The following is a 10,299-nucleotide window of genomic DNA, read 5'->3' as shown; positions in this document are numbered from 1 at the left end:
TACAAACAAAGATGCTTTCTCTTTCATAAACTCTTTTCACACTTCTAAACAAAAAAAAAAAAAAAGTTTTTGTTGACTTTTTAATACAGTTAGGAAACAAGTGTTGAATGCCGATAACAATTAACAAATTCGAATAAAAATAATATTTTGTATCATATATTATGTTATTCAAGAGTTTTTTTATTCTAAGGGTCCTATATTGACTGCACCATCAAATTAATGAAAAATTCGAAGGTTCCTAACTAAAAATCACAAACTCTTTACACGCTTGTAAACAAATGAAGAATGTTTTTGTTGACTTATTTATACTTCTAGAAGAATACAATTATTGAATGACAACAATTGATAAATTCGAAAGGAAATGATATTGTATCTTATATTGTGTTTATAAAGGAACCTTGAGTCTGCAGTTGGTTGCCACTTGCGTACCCAATGATCTGTGTATGCAAATAATCTTGCTGATACCCTCACATTTCCTTTTCTTTTACTCCCCAATGAAAACCACTGTTACACAACCAACAAATCAAACCCAATCTGTATCAAAAAGAGGTAAATGCATGACTTCCGGGCTATCCGTTTAATTAGCCAAGTTTTAAAATACTTAAGTCAACTGGTACTTAGTTTAACTATGTGTATAAAACCATCTGTAACAGGTCAGGGTTCACCTAGGTGAAAAACAACGGGTCGGTGGATTGTGGCCTATAAGTGGTGGGTCGGTGGTCATGACTTCGATAGTGGCTATTACTAAGCAGCGCATCTCATCTACAAGTACTAGTTGGGCTGCATCTATATATATTTTATTAGATAGTCTTATTACTGAAATGATAACTTGTAGCATATATAATTCAATACCGTGTTTTTTTGTGGTTTTATCATAATTAGTTTTTACTACCGAGTCATTAAGCCCGAAAGGAGCGGGAGAAGGAAAAGGGCGAACCTCTAGCCACATCGGCGAGTTCGCCCTGGGTTCGCCCGGAACACCGCACCGGATGGGCGAACCGGCGACCCACACAGCTCATCCTCTTTTCGTTTGACTAGCTCGCATACGAATACCTTTTCCGATCCCCCATGCAATGTAAGCCTTTTTTTAATATGGAGGTTTTAAAATAAGAGTTTTGTTAATGACCGCACTTTCAATATTAATTAATTTGATGCATTAAAATTCAAATTGTTTTGCGAAAATTCAGGACACGGTTATTGATATATAAAGTACTACATTTTATGCATGTAATAAGCTGTTAATGACAACCCTCATTATCATTTTCCAAATAAATAAAATCATTAGAAATGCCACATGGCCTCAAGTCGCTTCACTCTTAAAAATCTACCTATTTTCCCGGGGTTACAAAGGACAACTCTTTCTACGCCATATCCACATGGCACAAGTCGCGTCTCTCTCCCCCGTCACCACTATTCTTTCATTAAAAAAAGAAAAAATAAAAAAATATAAATAAAAAAACCCACCAAAACACCCTCACTCCAACGTTTCTCTTCAATTGCCCAAAATATCCCATGGTTCATTCTAGAACCCATCTGAAATCAACCATTCATTTAAAAGATGTAAACCTACACAAAATTAGAAAGAAGAGTTTGTGACTCACTTTATTAGTTTCAGATTCTGTAACTTTTTTTTCTTGTTTGGGCGTCGGTGGTGGGGCGCTGGGATCTGAGTGGCGCCAGTGGTCGGAAGAGAGGATGTAGAGGTGAGTCAGGTGACAGGGGAGTGGCCGGAGGTGGGGTTGGCGGTTGCTGGTGGTGTAGTTGTGGCAACTGGTGGTGGGGTACCCGGATTTTCGTTGTGACCGGTGGTGGAGACTATCAAAATATTCATTTCTTTGAAAGTTCAATCTTGATCTGTGTAAAGGAAATGGCAGGGATTTATAAATTCATTGAATTTGCTTTTCCTTGGGTCAATTGTTTAAAGTATTGGCATTGGAGCTTAAATTTCATTTTTCGCCACTTACTTTCTAACTAATTACTTTATCTAATATTATATTATAAAGCATATTCCTTATTTTTACATTTAAGTTTTAATAGTTACTTTTTTAAAATGTTCATATATCAATTATATATTTACCTAACATTTTTTCTCTCTCCTCAAATCTCAACCAATCATTTTTTTTTTCGCTCCTTCATAAATCATTTATTCCTACAATTCATTCAAAATCTTTTATCTCAGAAACCATACATCGATAAATTATAAAAATTATATGGGTGTTCTTGAAATTTTATGCTCTTTCATTAGAGATGTCATTCGATATCTTTTCTGTGAATTTTTAAATCCGAAGACGGAGCCCGTACGGTTAAGGCATTTGACTATCACACTCTATGACCTATCACCCTTCACCCCCACCATCTCACTACCGTAACGCGCAGGTACTTACTCTCGTGTTACCTCATTCACTACTTATTCAACCATCATTCCATTATTTTGATCAACTCACTCGCCACTCACTACAATTTTTAATTTATTTAAAAATTAAAATTTCATTCAACTAAAATTACATAACAATATTAAAACATAAAACAATACATAAAAAGAAAAAGTGAGTGTGAGATTGTTACACACATAACTTAAGTGAAAACCTCTCGCATACTATTTATTAAATATCTTTTTTAAAATGAATAAATGAATGGGTCCGTAAGATCATTTCGAAGCCGAAGATGTGTCTACTCGTCTCATGTCTTCGGTAAGGCGTCTCGGTCACTCCTCGGATGGACAACTGGATCCCCTATATGAATTGGGCTGATTGCATGGCCGCTATCGTGAATAATCATGTCGTGCATTATCACACACGCATACACCAAGTTCCTTATTATTTTCAGTGAGCGTTGTCGAAACGGTCGAGCAAGGGACCCCATTTTTGCTTAAGAACACCAAGTACCCGCTCAACATCCTTGCAAGCCGACTCTTGTACCTTTATGAACATTTTTTCTCTTGAATCGATAAGATATTTGTATGCTTTAGCAAATGTAGACCACGGAAGATATATGCCATCAACTTAATAGTAACCACATATATACGTATGGCCATTTATAGTGAATGGGCAATAAGGAGTTGTATGTGCCCATACGTTCGGGGAGGAACACGGGAGATTGTTGCAACACATTGATGTCGTTTAGGAAACCCCAAGGACCAAAGAATGTGTGTCATATCCAAGGTTGTAGAACTCGTGGATCGGGATCGGTGAGGTGGGGAGACGAGAGATTTTAAAAAATCGGGAAGATATCGGATTGAGTGAATTGTAAATAATAATAATAATAACTTATGGAAATATATGTAATAAAAATTTAGAGTATATTAAAAACTCATATATTTTATACTTTTGCATAACTTATTTAAAAAATTGACAAATATAAATAAATATAAATGTGAATATAAAGGCTAGTAGCTTGTGAAAAAATATATATATATAAATATATTATATATATATATATATTGACTTTGGCCCGATCCAAGCCGATATTTGACCAATATTTCGAGATTTGACCCGATCCAACGATTTCTCCAATGTTGACCAACGTTGACCCGATCCGGCTATCCCATCTCCTTGATTGCCCAATCCCGAGATGGAATCCGATATCTCGACCAATACAACCGATATTTACAACACCGGCCATATCCATAAATACTGAGACGTTGTCGCTTCCAACATAATAATGAGTGTTCATGATCACCCTTTTTATCTTGACCCCTTAACTCCATTGGACACATTTCCAAGCAAGATGTATACAATCTAGACTACCGAGTATCATAGGCAAGTGATGTCTCTCTTTGTGTGCTTCTAACAAACATAGAATATCATATCTTGTTGGTCTACGCAGGTATTCGCTACTACTGTATGTCTGAACAACAGCGTCACAAAAAAATTGAAGGCATTCACGTGATGTTACTGGTTGCGAGCTGCCTAATTGCATATGTGCATTTTTGCCCGGGGTAAAACTTTTTGCCAACTGGGCATCATACGAATCCTGGGAATACTCGTATCTGGACTCAAGATCTTGCATGATCTTTAAAAATAAACGTTTAGGCATACGATAGCTATCTTCAACAAAATCTTCGTCGATTTTGGTTTCTTCACAGAAGTAGTCATGATGCAACCTTTGTGAAGCGGACCAAAGGTTACGGTTCACGACTTTACGCCTCGAATGTGTCGTAGAACTTTCGACGTTAGCCTCAATCGTGTCCGTAAACACCTCTAGACCACTATCATTGGACCATTCAAACGGTTCATATATGAATATAGTAGAACCAACACGTTTTTTCTTTTTTTATGTGTGGTATGTTGTTGGTTTGATATAGATTTGTGTAAATTTGGAAAAGAAAGTGTGTGTATTTGTTGTGTTTGAATTGTAGTGTGTGTGTGTGTGAGTTTAGTTGTATATATATGTAGGAAAGAAAGAACATTAAAAAAAGGAATAAAGAGTTGTAAAGGGTCAAACTATCCATTCTTTTTATCTTTGGTGAAGAAAGAAGCGCAATCAAATGGCTCAAGAACAAATAATCAAACAAAGACAAAAACCATAAAGGTTCAAAAACAAAGTTCTTTAAATTTTTATAAATCTCATAACTGTGTTACAATGAAAAAGTATTTAAAGGAAAACAAATTTTAGATAAACTAGGAAACATATAATATAAAATAAACACTAAAAATAGATAAACTTAAAAATATATTAAAGCTTCACCACCAAGAAAACACATCCCCATAATATCCGCATCAGCCTCGTTCCCCATAATATCAAGTTCTTTTTTGAAAAATTTGGATGATGTAAATGATTTATATATAAGGTAGTATTGATAAAAATGATATCCAGCTGGTTGTTCGGGCATATATACATGACAGTTTTGTATGAATCATGGTTATCTCTACAGCCAATCTGCTTAAAAATTGGCCCTTTGCATATCATTGACAGTGTAGACGATCCTACACTTCCCCGTTCTCCCAAAAGACTTTTCACAATGTGTACGAGACTTACACATCAATAGATGATCGACAACCTTCCAAGTGAACATCTATTGGTTGACATGTGTTCTCATCTCTCTCTCACTATATAAAACAACACATTGCCTTACCATTTTTTGGTTGGTGTGTTCCATATTGTTATATACTTTGTGTGTGTTTTTAGTTTACATAAGTTGTATAAAGTTAAGTTTTTTGCATGTCGAAAACTTAACTATATAATATTTTCTTCTATGTTCTTGTATGTTCAAGATTAAATTACTCGATTGTATATTCACTGTTTAATCAATATTACTTATGATCAAACTTGTTTACAATATTGTGTCTTTACTTTAAGTAATTTACATTAGTTGTTTAATCTTGGGAATTTCATGTAAAACTTGTATATACGTGGTCCCAAAACAAAAGTCACTTGTAAATGTACTAATTTATATGCAAATCTGTTGGCCGGGAATTATTTCTATCAAAAACAAAAATCAATTGTGCATGCAGTTCTAAGGAAAAGGAACACCGATCGATTTGACTAACTTTTTCCTTAATTATATTGTACCTAACTTAAGATGTAACCTTAACATTAGATCTATGAAACAACCCGTATTAGGATTTTGAGCTCAAAGCTTTAGTATAAGATTAATGCCAAACCTTTTAATATACTATTCCATCTTGCGAGAAAGAACATGAACCTTCACAAGGTAACGGTCATTTTAATTGCAACAATTAAGATCGATGTACCGTACAAATAAAAAAGCCCGAAAGGAGAAACTTAGTACATTTGCAATTATTAAGATGTGACATATAAATAGAGAAACCTGAAGTAGAAACTTGATATTATGACGACTCCACGCACGGATGGGTTTTCTGAATACACATACTCTTACATTGATCGAATTTCGAGGCCGCATACAATAAGACCGGACATGGTTCCTTCATAAGTTATGAACTTCAAATTCATAGGGATATGATCATTTTTAAGCTCGGAATTTGAGTTGAATTTCCACACGATGACCTCCATACATCCGTCATCCCTCTCTCTTGGAGCCCCATTAGAATCTGGTAAATTCCATGGGATTGGGGGTCTGAAACAAATGCGTCCAATCTCTTGATTTTTCCACTGTAAACCATGTCTTACTTTCACCGGACAATGCAACCCGTTACATTTTTCTGAAAGCTTAAATACAAGGTAACACATGTAGTCTGTGTCTGGTGACAACCTTTGACTTTCAATCATCCCCTTAATACCAAATACTTGTCGAAATCTGCATGTACAATACATCTTGTGAGTAAAGACCAAGTAAGATCTTGCTTGGCGCAGCATTGTTATTATAATTAATGCTACAAGTGTATCAAGTAAGAACGACAATGAAGAGGCTAGGATTGATGTATTAGTGATGCAATTTATATGTTTTGCTGATTCTGTTTTCTCAATTCTATGTTATCTACATCAATAACAGGAATATATTGAAGTACGAAATGAAGTTTATAACAGTCTATTTCCTTACAGAACCTCTCTATTCGACATTAGTGGGAAATGTAAACGGAGATGTCCCTTAGTTGGATAGAGAAGAAGTAATGAAATTCGTTCGAGAATTAAGCAAACCTCGACTGGGCTGAAGGCATGATAAACGATATGGATCCGCCTTCATTTCTGCAAGTATAAAACTCTTGTAACAGAGAATTGAATGGATCTGCTTTTATTTTTGAAAGCATGAAAGATATCTTTTCATTCTGCATGACCCCCTGTTCACCAAAAAGTTGAGATAATTTATAAGCAAACCCCAAAAGAATTAATTAAGTATATATCCTCTTTGTAAACATAGTACGTAAGAGATCATAAAACATATTTTCAACCTTGTCAACGTTTTCAGGGCCATTCGGTATTTCCTTTGGATCAATTGGAGATTGTTGCACCTTACACATGTTTGAGCACCTTTGAATCAATCGGACTTCCTTTAATTTCTTGATATCTTCATATTTTTGAGTTTCTTCCCATTTCACGATATCTTTAAGCCCAAGTCCAACTTGTTGATATTCCTGTAGATAATTAATTTACATTGTTATTTACTTGCAATGTAGTAGAGCATGAGAACATATATACCCGATTCATATACCCTTATTCTACGACATAAAACATATGAATGAATAATCAAAGCAGAAAATTATTCTACAAACTTGCTTAATTAGACTATGGCGTTGTCTTACTAACGGCTTCTAGCTAGGCATCAAGTTTCGGTCAAGGCAATTAATTATGAGTCGGTTTTTTAGAGGAAACTTATGGTGCTGTCTTGCTAATGGCTTATCGGTACCACATGCTTCCAGATTTGATGCATTGTTTCTAATATCGCTTATTTTCTTAGGATCACAGTGGTGATGCATGTACCCTATCGTGACCTTTTAACTTATCATTCCAAACAAATTAAATATTGAAAAATGCTACTCGTAGTTCTTAAGACTTCACTTAAAACTAGTGCATAAAAAATTTGTACATTTCCATATCAAAAGCCTACCTATGAATTTTATAGTAAGTGTCCAAGTATTTAATGCATCTTAATAAAAGCTCTTAAGGTTTCGTTTAACAAAATCCTAAAATATTTAATCAAGAATGTGTATGTTAGAATATGAACACATAAAACATACAAGATCACGAGTAAACGCAACGGAAGAAATCGAAACATATATGCAATCACATTAATTAACAAAGAGACAATTGAGACGTGTACCTTATATGCAAAGATCCAATTGAGATAATAATAATAAGATTAATATTAATACTTAGGGTTTAAAGCAAAACCCCTCCACGATCGCACACTAGACACCCCGAATAATGTATGCTAGTACCCCGATCACGAACCTAAACAACCCTTTGTTTAAAACCCTAAACTTAAAGTCGAAAACCGAAAACCCTTCTTGGAGAGGGGGTTCAGTCGAACCAAAGAGAAGAGGGAGAGAAGAGAGGATTTTTAATGTGAATGAATGAATGAAAACCTTGGAATTAACCCTTGTATTTATAGGGCAATATTAGGTTAACAATAACTTGGAAACTAAGCAAACATCAAGGCTATGGAAAGCCTTGATGAGCCGTCCCATGTCATGGACCTAGGTCCAAGTCCACTTTTCAATTTTCACATTTTAATCCTCTTTTTTAATCAATTAAATATAATTAATCATTTAATTATGTTTAATTAACTATTTCGTGATCAAACTAATTAATATATTACTTTAATATATCAATTGTTATTATCGAGTTACCGTGTCATTTCGTGTGACCCCGTAGGCTTAAATTATTCCAGGACATGCGACTTATAATAATATGATCATATGCCAACAGTATCTAGCAAAGGCAGGAAAAGTAGATTTAATATAGAATATAGAAAAACTTACGGAATGAAAAGGCCCCCTTTTGAAAGTTCGCTTTGAGACCCCAAGCGGCTTGAGCTGCCCCTGTGCATTGTCTATGGTCTGAAACTCAATGCCTTCAATGTACACAGTTCTTCCACAATAAGCTCGTGAGAAACTTTCTAGGAAAACCTCAAAGTCAATATCTTGCTTGTAATTCAAGATTTGACACAATTCAATCATCATCCATCCGTCTTCTCTCCATGTGGCAAAATCCGTATGTAAATTATTGCTCTCCCACTTGTACTTTAGGTTGACATACATGTGTTTAGCTAGACATTTTTTTGGCTTAAGAAGTTTGAAGACTAGATAAACACCATAGTTTTCGCCCGCAAGTAAAAGTTGAGGTTTTATCTTGATTCGGATCTTCAGATTTGAAATATCTAACATCTGTGCTACTATCTGAAACCTGCACGCGCGTAGCTTTAATTCATAGCTAATTCGCAACAAAATGATAATTCTTTCTACCAGAAAAAGTATAATGTTTAGTAATTTCTTTTATTCTCCTGTGGAGGAGAGCTCAAAGTCACAATTTTTATACCTGTCAGCATAATATTGTACACGTACTATTCTAAGTGCGAACAAAGAAAGAAAACACACGTTTTAAGTGACTACTTTAATGATATTTGTAATTGTGCTACCGGGACTAGGGTTCCCTCCATTACCCCTTTTATCCAATTCAAAATACATTTAGGGTGTGTTTGTTTCGTACCGAATGAAATCATTCAGTGATAAATGATGATTCGCTTAGCATCCCATTTGTTTGTTTCCCACATCTGGATGGAATGACGGTGTTGAATGAAAAATAAATGATACAAAATGGTTCACCTTTAAAACACCTTCCTAACCATTCAGTAGTTACATTTGTCTTTAATGTCCTTTTCTATCCTTCGGCCCACGCCACTTGCCTACTATGGACTTTTCTTTATTGTAATTTCACAATTAAGATTTTATCCTCTCATATCTACATGGTTCTTTTTTATTTATTTATTTAATCCTCCACATATCGGTTTTTCTTATTTCGAATTGTTCTAATATCATTTAATTTTATGATAAACATTAAGGATTTTTTTTTTATTAATATGACAATATATAATTTGATTATTCTTTTTTTTTCCTGCAGAGCTACTTGTTTGTAAGCAAAGTGTCATGTTTATTGTTGAATCTTATAATCTTTGTATACTGTAATTTAAGTTGTATTATTTATGTTATCTGATTAAAGGGTAATACAGTAATTTTACATTATTCAGAGTGATCATCAAAAACTTTTATCAAACAATATTTTATCATTGAGAACCATATTCATTTAGATTATTATTGAATCATTCAGTACTTTGATTCATTCAGCACTAAATCATTCTGATTTATCAGCCTTAGTAACTTATGTGGCACCAATATCACTTCTCTATGTAGACACCTCATTTTCATGTTCGGGTTTCAAAACTCACAAACAAGTTCTCATATTTGTATCTTCTTATCATTTTTTATACTTTCCTTGTAATTTGTTATTGTAAAATCTGGTCAAAATCTTGGTGACCACATTATTGTTCTTTGTAAAAAAGTTTGAGGTATTTTTTACTGGGTTCATTCTATCGTTTGTGATATGATATTGTGTTTCTGGAAAAAAAATGTGAATCTAGAAAGAGACTAGGCGAAGAATTTAATGTATCGATTCGCTTGACCAACCCAAGCCTTCGAGCCTATTATTATTTAAAAAAACTATACCTGAAGGTGATTAATTAGTCATTCTAGGGAGGCAAATTAATAATCACGGTTGAATATGATATATTGGTGGAGATTAATTTACAAATTAAGAGAATGGGTACCTTGATTCCGAAATTGATTGCCACTTGTGTATTGAACGATCAGTGTATGAAAATAATCTTGCTGATATCATCACATTTCTTTTTCCTTTACTCCTCAATGAAAACCACTGTTAACAACG

The 10,299-nt window shown here is 34.3% G+C and overlaps 1 long non-coding RNA gene across 1 annotated transcript; it reads right to left on the bottom strand.

The window, feature by feature from the left end:
* Positions 1–271: 271 nt before the first annotated feature.
* Positions 272–1,874, bottom strand: LOC122583021. Its single transcript, XR_006321298.1, has 2 exons — positions 1,602–1,874; positions 272–504 (listed from the first exon to the last, which is right to left on the bottom strand). It is a non-coding gene; the product is annotated as an uncharacterized LOC122583021 (long non-coding RNA).
* Positions 1,875–10,299: the final 8,425 nt, after the last annotated feature.

The sequence above is a fragment of the Erigeron canadensis genome, chromosome 9 (genome assembly GCF_010389155.1).
Source record: "Erigeron canadensis isolate Cc75 chromosome 9, C_canadensis_v1, whole genome shotgun sequence".
In the NCBI taxonomy this organism is placed as follows: Eukaryota; Viridiplantae; Streptophyta; class Magnoliopsida; order Asterales; family Asteraceae; genus Erigeron; species Erigeron canadensis.
This window is presented reverse-complemented; position numbering and strand designations above follow the sequence as displayed.